Raw genomic sequence first — 15,133 nt, forward strand, 5'->3', positions numbered from 1 at the left:
TACTCAACTAAAATATTCTAGTTAGAGAATATCATATGTAACAAATTTAAATTGCCTGCAATAGTTGGATGAACCAAAAATGTTATGCTTTGCATGAATACATTGAGATGAAGAGGTAATATCATCTACAACTCTTCAGTGTGTTTATGTGGTTCCCTTAAACAACTGTTTAGCCTTAATTTTTTTCCCCTTTAAGATGGTTTTCCATGCCTGTATTAGTCAGTCAAAGGGGTACCAATGAAAAATCCCAGAAATTGGTTAGTTTTTATAAAGGGTATTTATTTGGGGTAGAAGCTTAAAGTAACAGGCCATAAAGCATAAGTTACTTGCCACGTATTGGAGCAAGATGGCTTCTGACATCTGCCAGGGTTCAGGCTTCCTGGGTTCCTCTCTTCCTGGGATCCATTTCTCTCCAGGCTCAGAGCCTCTTTTGTCTCCACAAGGCCAGCTGTAGACTATCAAGCAAATAGCTTGTTTCTCTTCCCAGGGCCTTTTCTCTTTCCGCACAACCAAGCTCCTCTGTCTGTTTACTTCCTGGGGCTTCAGCTCAAAACTCCAGCATCAAAACTTAAATTAACTCCTCTGCTCTGCCATGTAGTTTCATCTGTGAGTCCTCGCCCACCAAGGGGGTGGGACTCAAAGGACTAGTGATGTGGCCTGATCAAAGCCCTAATCATAATTTAATCATGCGACATACAGACCAGTTTACAAACATAATCCAATATCTATTTTTGGAATTCATAAACCATATCAAACTGCAACAATGCTATAACTTAATTTTTTTGTTGTTGTTCTGGTGATTACTTTTTAATTTGTTTTTAAAATATTTTTTGTTAGAGAAGTTGTAGGTTTACAGAAATATCATGCATAAAAATATATAAAATAGGAACACAGACGTGGCTCAACTGATAGAGTGTCTGCCTACCACATAGAGGGTCCAGGGTTCGATATCCAGGGACTCCTGACCCATGTGGTAAGCTGGCCCATGTGCAGTGCTGCCACGCACAAGGAGTGCTGAACCATGCAGGGGTGCCCCCACATAGGGGTGCCCCACGCTCAAGAAGTGTGCTCCAAGGAGAGCTGCCCGGGTGAAAAAAGTGCAGCCTGTCCAGGAGTGGTGCCGCACACACAGAGAGCTGACACAGCAAGATGACGTAGCAAAAAGAGACACAGATTCCCACTACCACCTGATAATACAAGCAGACGCAGAAGAACACACAGTGAATGGACAGAAAGCAGCAACAGGGGGGAGAGGGAGAGAAATAAATAAAATAAATCTTACCAAAAAAAAATAATATATATATATATATATAAAATAGAGTTCCTATGTACCACCCGATTATTAACACTGTTTTAGTTAGCTAGTGGCTGCCACGGCAATACACCAGAAATGGGCTGGCTTTACAATGCGGATTTATTAACTCATAAGCTGAGGCTGTGGAATGTCCAAATCAAGGCTCCTTTAGGTGATCCTTTTCTCCTCAGAGACAGGCTGCTGGTGATCCTGGACTCCTCTCCTGGACTCCTCTCTCACGTGGCAAGGTATATGGCAGCATCTCCTTTCTCCCCTGGGTCATGTTGCTTTCAGCTTCTGGCTTCCTCCAGCTTTCTCTTTCCTGGGTTCTGTTGGTTTCTTCTTCTGGCTTCCAGGGCTTTCTCTCTCAGCTTCTGGAAGTTGCACTCTGTCTCTGTGGCCCTTTCTCTCCATATTCATCACTTTAGAAAGACTCCCATAAGACAATTAAGACCCACCCAGGGGTCACACCTTATCTAAGCAATCTAATCAAACAGTCCCACCTACAATAGATTTTCTGGGGTTCATACAGTCTCAAACCACCACAAACATGTTGTTATTAGTGTGGCATATTTGTTACAATTCATGAAAAAAAATTTTTTACAAATGTACTATTAACTATAGTGCATTGTTTACAACAGGATCCACTGTGTTCTGCAGTTCTAAGTTTTTCTTCTAAGTTTTATTCTAGTATCATATATATGACCTAACATTTCCCCTTTTTAACCACACTCAAATATATAACTCAGTGCTGTTAATTACATTCTCAGTGTTACATACCTTCACCACCATCCTTTACCAAAATTTTATAATCAATCCAAATAGAAATTCTGTACAATTTCAGCATTAACTCCCCACTCCTACCCTCAACCCAGACTGTTTCAAAGGTGTTTTTATGATTTTCCTCAGAACTCCAGCGCTTGTTCCCCTAGCACAGAGCCATTGCTCTGCCACAGGTTAGACCTCAGAGTAAGGCCGGCAAGGATTTGACCTGCTGAAATTGCTATTCCAGAAAACTGCTTTCTCTTCCTTTTCATTGTATTTCTTCTGAATTTTCTTTCATGGTTTATTTAAGATTTCTTCCTCCTCAGGAATCAGCACTGACCCTTTATTTTATTTTATTTTATTTTTAGATTTATTTTATTATTTATTTCTCTCCCCTTCCCCCTCACCCCCTTGTCTACTCTCTGTGTCCACTCGCTGTGTGTTCTTCTGTGTCCGCTTGTGTTCTTGTCAGCGGCACGGGGAATCTGTGCCTCCTTTTGTTGCGTCATCTTGCTGCGTCAGCTCTCCGCGTGTGCAGCGGCCACTCCTGGGCAGGCTGCACTTTTTTCACGCTGGGCAGCTCTCCTTACAGGGAGCAGTCCTTGCACTTGGGGCTCCCTACATGGGGGACACCGCACAGGACTCCTTGTGCACATCAGCATTGCACGTGGGCCAGCTCACCACACGCGCCAGGAGGCCCTGGGTTTGAACCTCGACCTGGGACCACTGACGGCTCCATGCTATCAACGTGCACGAAGCAGCTCTTCCCCAGGGTCCTGGCGCGCTCCAGCCAGTGTTGGACGCCCGACGCCGGCAGCGATGATCCCCTATTGCGAGGACACCAGTCGGAACCCCAGGAGTTCCCCATGGCCTCGGGGCACAGTCCTTACTATCTTCTCACACGCTAACCCTGTGTCTGCGGCAGGGGCCGACCTCAGTGTCGGCAGCCGGGTGTCCTTGCTCATGCTTCCGCTTCTTGTGGTGGGGCTCTCTTGCCGCTGCCAGTTTTGCAGCATTTGTGCCAGTTGTCCTGAGACATGCCCATGGCACAGTGCTGGGCAGGAAAGCAGGTCATTTTATTTTTAAGTGCAGTTTGAGTGTAAGATAACCATAGGACCCCAAAGTTTGATTAGTGGAGGAAGTGGTACAGAAAGAAGACTGTACCTTCCAAAGAATGACTCCTCACTTCCCTCCCTCCACCACCCACCACCCACCAGCCGCCAAGTATTTTCTTCCTCTTTTGGTGAGTACAATAAACTTTCATTATTTGTACAAATGGTATTTATCTACTCTCCTATGGTTGCTTATTATTTACGTAAACTTGTTTTCCTTGTTGAATTGATGTTTTTGCCACATGTGAAAATTGCGTGCAAATCTGGGTTTGGGATAAAAGGCATCATCATTTTTCCTATTAAGGAATGAAAATACGTTTTCATTTGTCTTGCCTTCTAATTTAGAGGAAGCATTTTCAGGAATGAATGAAGCTCATTAAGTGAGGGGTAAGTATTTTTTCTATTTGTGGATATGTTTGGAATTTTCTGTAATAAAAAGTTTAAAAAAACATTAAAAATATTTCTGGTCAGCATGCTTTCAAGTAGAATATTATTGATTTATGATATTATATGAATAGGGGCTATTCACAGGGGTGGTATTTAAACAATTAGCTAGTCCAAGGGGAAGGTCTGGCCCTTATCTGGGTGGGGGCTTGACATCAGTGATGTGTGATGCCTGTGAATAATAGTCTGGGCTTGGGCCTTAGCCAGTGACACATGGGTCAAGATTACCTCAAGATTAGGAGATTTGGCAGATTCTACACCTCATGACCAGCCTGGACTCATCTATTTCTTATTCCAGAGCTTTGGCACTCAGGTAAGGCATTGTGGCAAAGTGGTTCAGAGCATTTTTCTTGGAGTCATACAGACCCACATTTGAATCCTAGCTTGGCTTTTTACTATCTGGGTGATTGATCTTGGATAAGTTGTCTTCTTAAAGTCCCAGTTTCCTCATCCATAAAATGGGGAAATAACACCTATCTTTTAGGATTGTTGGAAGGAATAAATAAGAATATATATGTAGTAAAACTAGCACAGTGTCTGGCTATGATGATGATGCCTTAAAGCAATGTGGCAAATCATGGGTAACTAAATCTTTGGCTTATTTCCATTTCATACAACTGGAGCCAAACTGTCATATGTGTCCTTTTCGGTGTGTTAGCACTTCTCTTAAGGTAATTAAAGTCAGCAGGCATCCTTTCCTTTGTTTCACTCTTTTGAGCCCCATGTGAACATCAGGAAATAAACAGATTTCAACATGCTTGGGGAAATAAGAAGGCTCAAATAGGAAAAAAAGTCTATATATCATAAAAATCCAACAGAAATAAAAGATCCATTAATTAATTCAACAAATTTATTGAGTGCCTAGTATATGTCAAGCACTCTTTGACATAGCAGTGAACAACCTGGCAAAAATCTCAGACTGGGGGTAGAAGTTACATTTTAGTGGGGGGCATTGTGCATCTAGTATGTGTTATTTATTGAGTGCACATAGTGGCTAGTAAATATCTGAAGAGTTTCCTACTGTTGAACCAGTGAATAAATTTGCTCTTGAGGGTATAAAGTAAGATATGCTAGATATACGTGTAGTTTGTGCATAGAAGGGGTTCAATTTGTGGAGCAATATGAAAAAGATTGGTGAGAAACCAGGGTGGAGAATCTCAGAATAAAATGTAGTTTTTAGGTGTAAATGTTCAGCTTGCATCGGTTCATGTGTACACACTTTATTTTTTATTTTTAAAAATTTACTTTTATTTTTAAAAATTTATTTTTCCCCTTCCCCTCCTCCCGCCCTGCTGTTTTTACTGTGTCCTTTTGCCATGCGATCTTCTGTATTTATTTCCCTGTTTGTCTTCTCATTTTTTCTCTTCTAGGATTCACCAGGATTTGATCCTGGGGACCCCTGATGTGGAGAGAGGTTCGCTGTCAGTTGCACCACCTCAGTTCCTGGTCTCTGCTGCACTTCACCTTGACTCTCCCCTTTGTCTCTCTTTTGATGCGTCATCATCGGGCTACGTGACTCACTTGCACGGGCACTGGCTCACCGCGCAGGCACTTGGCTTACAATGAGGGCACTGGCTCACCATGCAGGCATGCTTTCTCTTCTTCTTTTTCACTAGGAAGCCCCAGAGACTGAACCCAGGTCCTCCCATTTGGTAGACAGAAGCCCTATCACTTGGGTCACATTTGCTTCCCTGTACATACTCTATATCGTTTCTCTAACCAGTGTACTGACTACCATTATCATCCATTTATATTTAGGTAACAGCCAGGTAGAGCTGTTTCTCTTTCCTCTCAAGCATATTTAAAAATCTCATTATCATAAGTATTATAAGTTTTGGCCATTTAAATGTGTAAGTACTGAGTGTCCCTTCTGGGCAGGTTTTTTTTTTTTTTTTTTTTAACAAATCAGTTTTGTTGATACATATTAATAAAGCATACATTCATCGGAAGTGTATGATCTTTGTAGACAATCTAGTATATTTGTATTTATATTTTGTAAAAACAGTCATATATGCAATATCACCAATATTTGTGTTTTACATAAGGTTTTACCATAATATCTTATACAGTCCCATGTTACATTTTTTAGCTTTCCTTCTAGTAATATACATGACCTTAGACTTTCCCTTTCAACCCCTCTCATACCCACATAATTGCTCGTGTAGAAGCTTTTAACAGCTGGCTATGCTGGTCGCCATGCTGTTTCTTCCCCTGCTGCTAGAATCTTGGGAACGCTTGTTGGTATGGAGGTGTCATAAGATTGAAGCAGTCTAGAAACAAGAGCTAACAGATGGAGGCCAGCTTCCCTGGAGAGTCACTTAGATCCACAATGGACTCCAGGTGAGTGGAAAAGAAACCTTTTAAGCCATTGACATTTTATGGTTGTTTGTACAGCAGCAAAACCTTTCTGCCTGGTAAATGCATACTTGATGACCTAGTTCTACTCCTGAGTATATACTTTAGAGAAGCTTTAGCAAAAGTGCATGAAGAAATATTACATTTTTAATAGTAAACTATTAGAAACAACTTAAATGTCCATCCAAAGAAAAGTAAGTAAATAAATTGTATAAGCATTCATTTGAATATTATCTGCAGTTAAAATGATTCAACTAGAGTTACATATATCTACATGGATAAGTCTCATAAACAATGATGAGCAAAACAAAAACTCCAAGAGGCACAGGTACTCATATAGCATGGTTCCATGCATAAAATTTTAATATATAAAAAGCAATATTGTTTGCTTATAAATACTTACCATATATAGTAAAAGTAGAAAAACAAGCAGGCAATGATAAAGCCAATTTAAAGTTGATGTTTCTTCTGTAGAAAGAGAGATAGAAAGGGATACAAAGGAAGCATCATTTGTATCAATGTTTCATTTCTTAAACTGGATGAGGAATACCCATGTTTTCTTATTTAGTTACCTGTGCTTTCTGATATGTCTGAAAATAATTAAATTTCTCTGAAGTGCCTGGGAAGGGAACATGAGGTGGAGGGCTTCTGAGGTGGTGGTAACGTTCAGTTCAGTCTTGATTTAGTTCCTCATTGCATGGGTGTGTCTGGTTTATAAAGTTCCATTGGGCTGTATGCTTATCCTTATGCCTTTTTCTATATACCTTTATATATTATATGTATATGTCTCTCTGTATATTACACTTAAATAAATTTTTTTAAAAAAGCAATTGTGGGAGAAAAAAAAAATTCCTACATTGTAGGAGACACTATCCCCATCTTTCACATGAGGAAACTGGACACAGAGACAGTTAAATATAACTTAGTCTAGGCTTCACAGCTACTAAGTGGCAGAGACAGAATTCCAATGTAGGTTGAACGTCTAATCTTTGCTGACGTTTTGGGGTTTTTTCTCTCCCTGGTAGTATGATGTTAATATTTTAAATGAAGAACTTGTTCACTTAAACACATCTTTAATTGGTATAATGTGTATCTATCTCCCTATCTTTTCTCAGTGAAGACAGAAGTGGCACTAAATCAATGTGAGGTATCCTTCCATAATCCTTTCGGAATCCTCTTTGCATCAGGTCTTGCCTTCCACTATTCAGGGATTGGTATCCTAGCACCTGTTTGGAGAATTGGAAAGGTCCAGCCTTGGGCTATCAGTATCTCTGTTTCTGTAGTGGAAATTGGTTGTTCGTGGCTGCCCACAATCCATTCTCTATTTTGATAATAGCACCTGCCTGGCATGCTGTTATGACAGCTGCATAGCATGCTCCCTTCCTGCAGTGAGGTCTCAACTCAAACGTTGCCTCCTCACAGAAGCCTTCCCTGACCCCCTTATCTAAAAAGGTATCCCGTTTACCCCATCACTCTTATCTGCCTTATTTTCCTTCATAGCACCTCTCATATTCTGAAATTTTATTCTACATTCATTTGTTTATTGTTTGTTTGTTTTGTCTGCCTCTTCCTCCATGAAAGCTGGGGCTTTGTTTTATTCACTGCTGCATCCCCAGCACCTAGTACAGAGCCTAGGACATGGGAGGCACTTGATAAATATTCTTGGAGTGAAGGAAAAGAGTGAACAAATGCATAGATGCTTCACATGGTTCTTAGTTCAATGAGGTGGGAACTTTCAGACGAATGTGAACATCCAGGTCAATGCGAGACTTCCAAGAGACGTCCTGAGGACCTTGGATGAGGCCTCTGGAGGTGGGGGCACAACTTCTTCCTTCTGACCTCCTCCACAGCCTTGGCAATGCCCTCCTTTCTTTCCATACAAAAGACTCCTCCCCAGTGGACCCTTTTTAAGTACCACTGAACCCAGGGCTGACCTTTCCTCGGTTCCTTAATTTAATGAGGATCGTTGCCTTTCCAAGGACAATGTCAGTGAACTCCTGTTTCCTGACCTTTTAGAAAGCCCAAGGATGTGGGACAAAAAGTCTCACTGTAATTAACCAGATGGATTGTGCTCTGTTGCTGCTGCTCCATATAATCTGTCTTAGCCTGACCAGATCTTTTCTTCTCTTTTTTTTAAAGGTTTATTTTATTTATTTCTCTCTCCTTCCCCCCCACCCCCCGTTGTCTGCTGTCTGTGTCCACCAACTTGTGTGCTCTTTTGCGACTGCCTGCACCATCAGGCGGCACCAGGAAACCGCATCTCTTTTCTGTTGCGTCATCTCGCTGCATCAGCTCTCTGTGTGTGCAGTGCCACTCCTGGGTGGCCTGCACTTTTTTCACGCGGGGCAGCTCTCCTTGCAGGGTGCACTCCTTGTGCGTAGGGCACCCCTATACGGGGGTGCCCTTGTGTGATCAGCACTCCTTGCGCATGGCAGCCCTGCGCATGGGTCAGCCCACCACATGGGTCAGGAGGCCCTGGATATCGAACCCTGGACTCTCCATATGGTAGGTGGATATCTTATCAGTTGAGCCAAGTCTACTTCCCAGATCCTTTCTTAATAAAATCAGTATCATGTACTCTGTTCTCTTATAGAATCTGAAAACTGGTTATTTTAATTTTTCATTCAGTATTTTGTTGGGCACTGAGTTAAGCTTTCAAGTCTTTTTTATTTCCCTTTTATAATATTGTCACTAAGTGGTTTTTAAAAAAACCTTCAGTTTTGAAAGCATTTTGGAAGGCCAAGTACTATACAATATCTATGCCAGATTTATTTATCTAATGCTACTTTAAAATTTATAATGGTGTTTAGAGTTGTAATTTATTGAGCATTTATTATGTGCAGGTGATGTGGCAAGAGTTTTGCATTCATCATCTTAGTTCACTTAACAATCCTATGACAATGGACTCTAATAACTACACTTACCATATGCCAGCTAACCTGCTAATCACATCACATCCATTATTACATACATTATTTTGTATAATTCCCTCAAGAACTCTCTGGCAAAGGTAAGGTCATTATCTCCATTTAACAGATGAAGAATCTGAGGCTTGGAGAGAGGATGTAAGGTATCAATCTGTAGTCCTGTTTTCCTGTTTTTCTTCAAAATAATGCCAGTGTCCTCACACTGCTTTGACGAGCTTCTTCCTTCAGTGCCTAAGGCTGAGCCTTTTAACATGGGATACCTGTCTAAATAAATGGAACACACGTAGATGCTTTCCTTAGGTTTTCTTACTCTTTCCTAGAACTTGAAGGCTTCTGTTGCTATTGAACAGTAACAAAAAAAGTTTTGTGTGTCTGTAGCAGCTAGTATGAAAACTGAAGTATGAAACATTTAAAAAGTCCCTTCCTTTGGTTTTGCTCTCTTGCTGCTGCTTCCTTCCAGCTCGCAGGATCTATTTGACCCGCCTGCTGCCTGGGTCTGGCAGCAAATACGCAGGTGGCGGCACTGCGCCTGCGCCTGGGCTGCTCTGGCGCTAGCCCTGGGAAAGGTCGGAGCACTTGATCTTGGTGCCTCCACAACTCTTTCAATAATCCTTTCTCTTTTCCTGTTTCAGCTCACGAGAAGGAGAACACTTTTTCTTGCTAACTAAACTCAAGAGCGCGCAGAGCCGCCTTTCTTGCAGAAAACCGTGCACCCCTGCAGATCTGCCCCTGCTTCTCCAACTGCAGTCGGAAACCCTTGGGAAGCTTGTTTCAATGCGCATTCCTGCCTCCCACCTTCAGAGATTTTTATAGATAGGAATAGGTGGACCCAGGAATTTGTCTGTTTATTTATTTTGAGGTACCAGGGTGGAGATTGAACCCCGCAGCTGGGATGTGGGAAGCTGGCGATCGACCAGTGAACGACATCAGCTCCCCTGAGTTGGTTTTCTCGTTCGTTTGCTTGTTGTTTGTTGTCGTTTGTTTTTAGGAGGCACGGGGGACTAGCCCGGAACCTCCTGGGTGGGAAGCAGGCGCTCAGCCTCTTGAGCCACATCCGCTCCCCTCTGGGCTTTTTAGCAAACGCCTCTTTCCAGAGAATGTACTTTAAAGCTAGAGAACCATTCACTGGTCCAGGCTCATCTAGTCTAGTAAACAGTGTGAGAATGAAGCATAATGAAAACACACTCAGTCCTGGGTGCCCTTAACTCCTCCTCTGGAATCCTCCCGTCTCCCTGCCCAGTTCCACAGGTCTTCGCACAACTGGCTGCTGACACCGCGCCTGGCCCGAGGCTCCCGTGCCTCCTTGACTTGGCCGTGAGGCTTGCAGGGTGTTGTGTTTTTTTGTTTTTTGTTTTTCCCCTTCCCCTAGCCATTGTTCTGTTCCTTAGAATAATCCCACACCAAGTTCTGATCCTGCTGATTGAGAAAGATCGCAGCAGGGCATAGTCGTTTTGCTTATGGCCATGTAAGTCAGAAGGACCTCAGTTTAAATCTCAATTGGGTAACGCTGTGAGGCTGTGACGTTGAGGTCAGACTCTGAATCTCTTTGGGACTCTATTTTCTTATCTGTAGAACAGGATGAGGATATATTTATTGTGCCTACTTGAAAAAGTTAAGTGGGAAGAATGAGCTAATAGAGGTGAAAATGCCTTTTAAGGTAAGGTTGTGACATTATTGTTATGCTGTAAAGGAAAATATTCAAATTAGGGGAAATGATCTCTGAGGAATCAAGCTTCTAACACTCTTTTATGTTGTGAGAAACCCCCCAGGGGTCTGTAAGTAATAGGGAGCATAGAGAATTATGCCTTCATAGGAAACTTAAGAAAAAATGTGTTGAAATTACAACTTTTCATCGAAAGCTGACCACCTACTATGTATGAAACCAAGATCAAAGCTCTTCTCTTTTAAATGGAAAAGGAAAAGTTAGCTTGTTATGTTTGTCTTTCTTCAGGTGGTTTGCCTTCTCAGGGCTTGCCTCTTTGGGACTTCGAGCCCAGACAAATGAGTTTATCTTCACTTGTAAAATAAAAAGGACAACCACTTTGTTAGTTCGTATACACCCACTTTCAGGGAGAAAACTGCTTTCAGGGAGCTGGAGACCTTCACACCTGCCAGCTGAAGGGCTGTGCTGGCTGCGCCTGAGAAGGCCCAGTTCTCTTGCTTGAGCAGCTGAGCATCTGGGTGGCTGAAATCAAAGGACTGTGCCTAGCTTAGCTCTGTCAGGACCCAGTAGCCTCCTCCCAAACTGAACTGCAGAGGGTGCCCTCTGTAGGTTTATTCACTTTTGGTCTCCTGACCTTGAAGTATTTGGTCCCCTGCTTTTAAGAGTTAACAGCTGCACACAGCTGGAGTCTATTGCAAGTGGTGGGTGCAAACCTGGGCCTTCAATTCCATGCTTTAATTGTGCAAGAAGACTTTGAAGCAGGCCTTTCCCAAGCTGTGGTGTACCTGGGAAATGGCTGTAGATATCACTCACAATAGCAAAACCCTCCCCGGTATACTGTGATGGGGGACAGAGAGCCGCAATAAAGGGCGAGCTTTGAGGTATTTTAAAAGAGAGATTAACACTTATTGTAGAAGTGCTAATCATCAGTTAAATTAATCTAGGGTCAAACTACAAGGTGTTAACAAGAAAGATTAGTGACTTTGAGTGTGAATATTCAAAACTAGGGATTGGGAAACCGAGGACCAGAGGTTTTCCTGAGTACACAACAGAAAAAGGACAAGGTAAACTTCTTTTACTCAGAAATTTCCCCTGGAGCATGGGGAATAATTGTTGAAAGCGTTAAATATCAAGTGATGGAACAGTTCTTGGCCTATAATAAGCTTTCAATAAATGTTAGCTACTGTTATTCTTTTGTCTATTATGATCCCCTGTTACCTATATAAACTGAAGACTAGAGAGAAACTACTTTTTCTTTGGAGAAAAAAATGTCTGGCTCAATTACTTTTTCTAAAAAAACTGAGGAATAATTTACCCATAGGGAAATAAACAGCTCTTAAAACATATAGTTTAAGCTCAATTACTTTTAAAATGAAGGACTGGGGAAATACTTCCATGCTACAACATATGCTAAAGATTATTTTTACCTTCTTTCTGGAAAAAGTGATCTGTAATCAGAGAACCAATAACCAGGAATATAAAAATTGAAAGTGAAATTAGAATTAATAAAGAAATGCTTGTTAAATAAACAGCTATATCTAAATTACTAAGGCTGGATGAAATAGTTTTCTAGGAAGTCTGTAGTCCATCTGAACACAATTAGAGGGCAGATGGGAGGAGGTGGGCACTTGGAGGAGATTGTGTGGAGAATGATGAGCTTTGAGAATAAGGAGTTTATTTTAGAAGAATATGACCAAAAAGGCCTAAATATGTTCAGAAGAAAACAAAAACAGAGGTAGATAATATATTAAATGAAGCTAACTTGAAAGAAAAATCATTTTAAAAAATCCATGTTTAGCAATCAATGCTTGAATGAGTATCTAGAGGTGAAATTCTTTTTAGTACAGAACTGAGGAAGAAGGGGCACTAACATTTATTGGGCTTTATTAGAGCATTTGAAGGGCAGGGATAGTAAAGGGTAATTTGGTTTAGGCCTCTAGACCAAAGAAGAATATCACCATTTAGGCAATTCCAGACCTGAGGCTGAGTACCTTGAATGGATTATCTCTTTTAATTATCACTATAGCCCTATAAGGTGGGTAATATTACAGACCGGGAAATTGAAGCTCATCATGAAGTTCTACAGATAGCTACTCAGTGTACCTTTTGAAAGTAAGCTAAAATAGATAGCAAGTTGTTTGAGTGCACACCTAACTTTCTTAGATAGAGAAAATTATCTTGTAAGTTTAGTAGTGTTATTCGGTCACTGATACATGTATTAGTCAACCAAAGGGGTGCTGATGCAAAATACCAGAAATTGGTTGGCTTTTATAAAGGGTATTTATTTGGGGTAGGAGCTTTCAGGTACCAGGCCATAAAGCATAAGTTACCTCCCTCACCAAAGTCTATTTCTGCGTGTTGCAGCAAGATGGCTGCTGACGTCTGCGAGGATTCAGGCTTCCTGGGTGCCTCGCTTTCTCAGGCTTCTTTTTCCCGGGCTCAGGGTTTCTCTCTTCCCAGGTCTTGCTTCTGTTTCCTCTGTGAGCTTACTTCCTGGGGCTCCAGCTTAAGGCTTCAGCACCAAACTTCAACATCAAGACTCCAACATCAAAAACCCTATCTCTGTACTTTGCCTTGCCTTTATCTGTGAGTCACTACCCTTTTATGTTTACAAACATAATCCAATATTTCTTTTTGGAATTCATCAATAATATCAGACTGCTACAGTATACTTAACATTTTTATCACTTCCAGTAGAAATGTAAGGGGAGGGAGCAGAGGTGGCTCAAGTCATTGAGTAATTGGTAATCAGAGAACCTCCCATGGGGTTGGGTTCCTGTGCCTCCTAAAATAAAGAACAGATAGAAAGCAGACAGCGAACGCAAACAACAACGGAGGAGGGGAGAAATAAAAAAAAAACGGATCTTAAAAATAGAAAAAAGAAATGTAATGGGAGTCATATATGTAATTTAAAATTTTCTGGTAACCACATTTTAAAAAGTAAAATAAAAAATGCAGTTAACTCATTGTATTTTAAGATATTATTTCAACATGTAACCAATATAAAAGTTATTAATGAATTATCTAACTTCTTTTTTTGCTTCTCTCTTTTAATTTTGGTGTATATTTTATACTTACAGCACATCTCAATTTGGACTAGCCACGTTTCAGGTACACAGTAGCCACATGTGCCTAGTGGCTACTGTATTGGGCTCCAGAGACCTAGACTAAGTAAAGGACAAATGCTCTGGTACCACCCCCTAGAGGTAATGATCTAGTCAGCCAAAACGTGAGAGGCCCACCAGAATGTGAATGGATCCTCATATTTGATTTAATTTTTTCCCCACACCAATAATAGATAGCAAAAGTCACCTTTGAACTCTTGCCTCCCCTAGAAGTGGCCAGGGTGGGCAGTGGGGTGCTTCCAAATTCTCTTCTATGCTTTCACATATATGCATACATCCAGAAATACATCTTTGATGTGTTTTTTAAAAACAGGTGAAGTTTTATATATATTTTCTAACTTGCTTTTTTCATCTAACAATGTGGATTTGAGAACTCTTCTTGTTGGTAAATTTATCAACCTCATTCTTCTAAACCGCTGCATAATAGTCCATAGTTTATTTCCCTTTTGGTGGACCTTTAAGCTATTTCCAGTTTATTGCTGTTATTATTAGAACAACAGTGCATGCAGTTGACTTTTTTTCCCCCTTCTTTTTCTGGGTACCAAATTACTTTATTTGAAGGAACAGTGCAAATGAAAGAACTTGGTGAATGTTGATGCAATTTATAGCCAAGGTAAAGAAAGGGCAACCCAACATGCATACTCTGCGGTGGTGACCATGGAAGTCATCTCCATGGCTATGGGGAAGCCAGCCTAAAGCTTACCTCTCTTCATCACTGTTTCCCGGGGTGTGCATGTCAAGCCACATTCTAGGGGCTTTTACCTAAATTGGTCAAGTAGTCACTCAATTCTTTGATGAATTTCACCTGCTCATTCAGGTAATGTGTCTTGATGAAATCATATGAGTTGAGGTCCTTTTTGTCAGTGGCCAGTTTGTGCAGTCCAATAATAACTGATTCACCCCCCTTTTTCCAAGTGTAAGGCACCCTATTGAGTTCGGCATGCTCTTCCAGTGGTCATTCTCTCCTTTCTTGATAATTCTGAAGGAAGATTCCAAAATCTTGTTGGTACTGCAGCTTTATAAGTTTCTCAGCATTGCCCATCTCCTCATTAGACTGGCGAAGTAGATATTTGTCAAAGTTCTTCAAAGCCACATCATCATGGTCAAAGTAGTGAGACATTAGCAGGTAGACTTAAGAGAGGAAGAGCTCCAGGTTGATCTGGTGGTTGATGGCAGCCTCCAAGACCTGGTGGTAGTTCTTGTGCCCCTCAGAGGGGGATGTGATCTTCATGGTGGATGGCTGAGGGGCGGTGGGGCCTTGGGGTGGTTCAATGGTGCTATGATGAGGTGGCAGAGGGCGAGCACCAAGTTCATTGAAGATCGGCAGAAACTGGAAACTGGGGCGACTCTCTATGAAGATGTCTGGACGCAATGGGCTCTTTTTGATTGTGAAAAATAGCATTGTTTTCAGAGATAAGAATGACAAGTCTGTCAGAGACTGGGAAATT

Source organism: Dasypus novemcinctus, chromosome 6 (genome assembly GCF_030445035.2).
Source record: "Dasypus novemcinctus isolate mDasNov1 chromosome 6, mDasNov1.1.hap2, whole genome shotgun sequence".
NCBI lineage: Eukaryota > Metazoa > Chordata > Mammalia > Cingulata > Dasypodidae > Dasypus > Dasypus novemcinctus.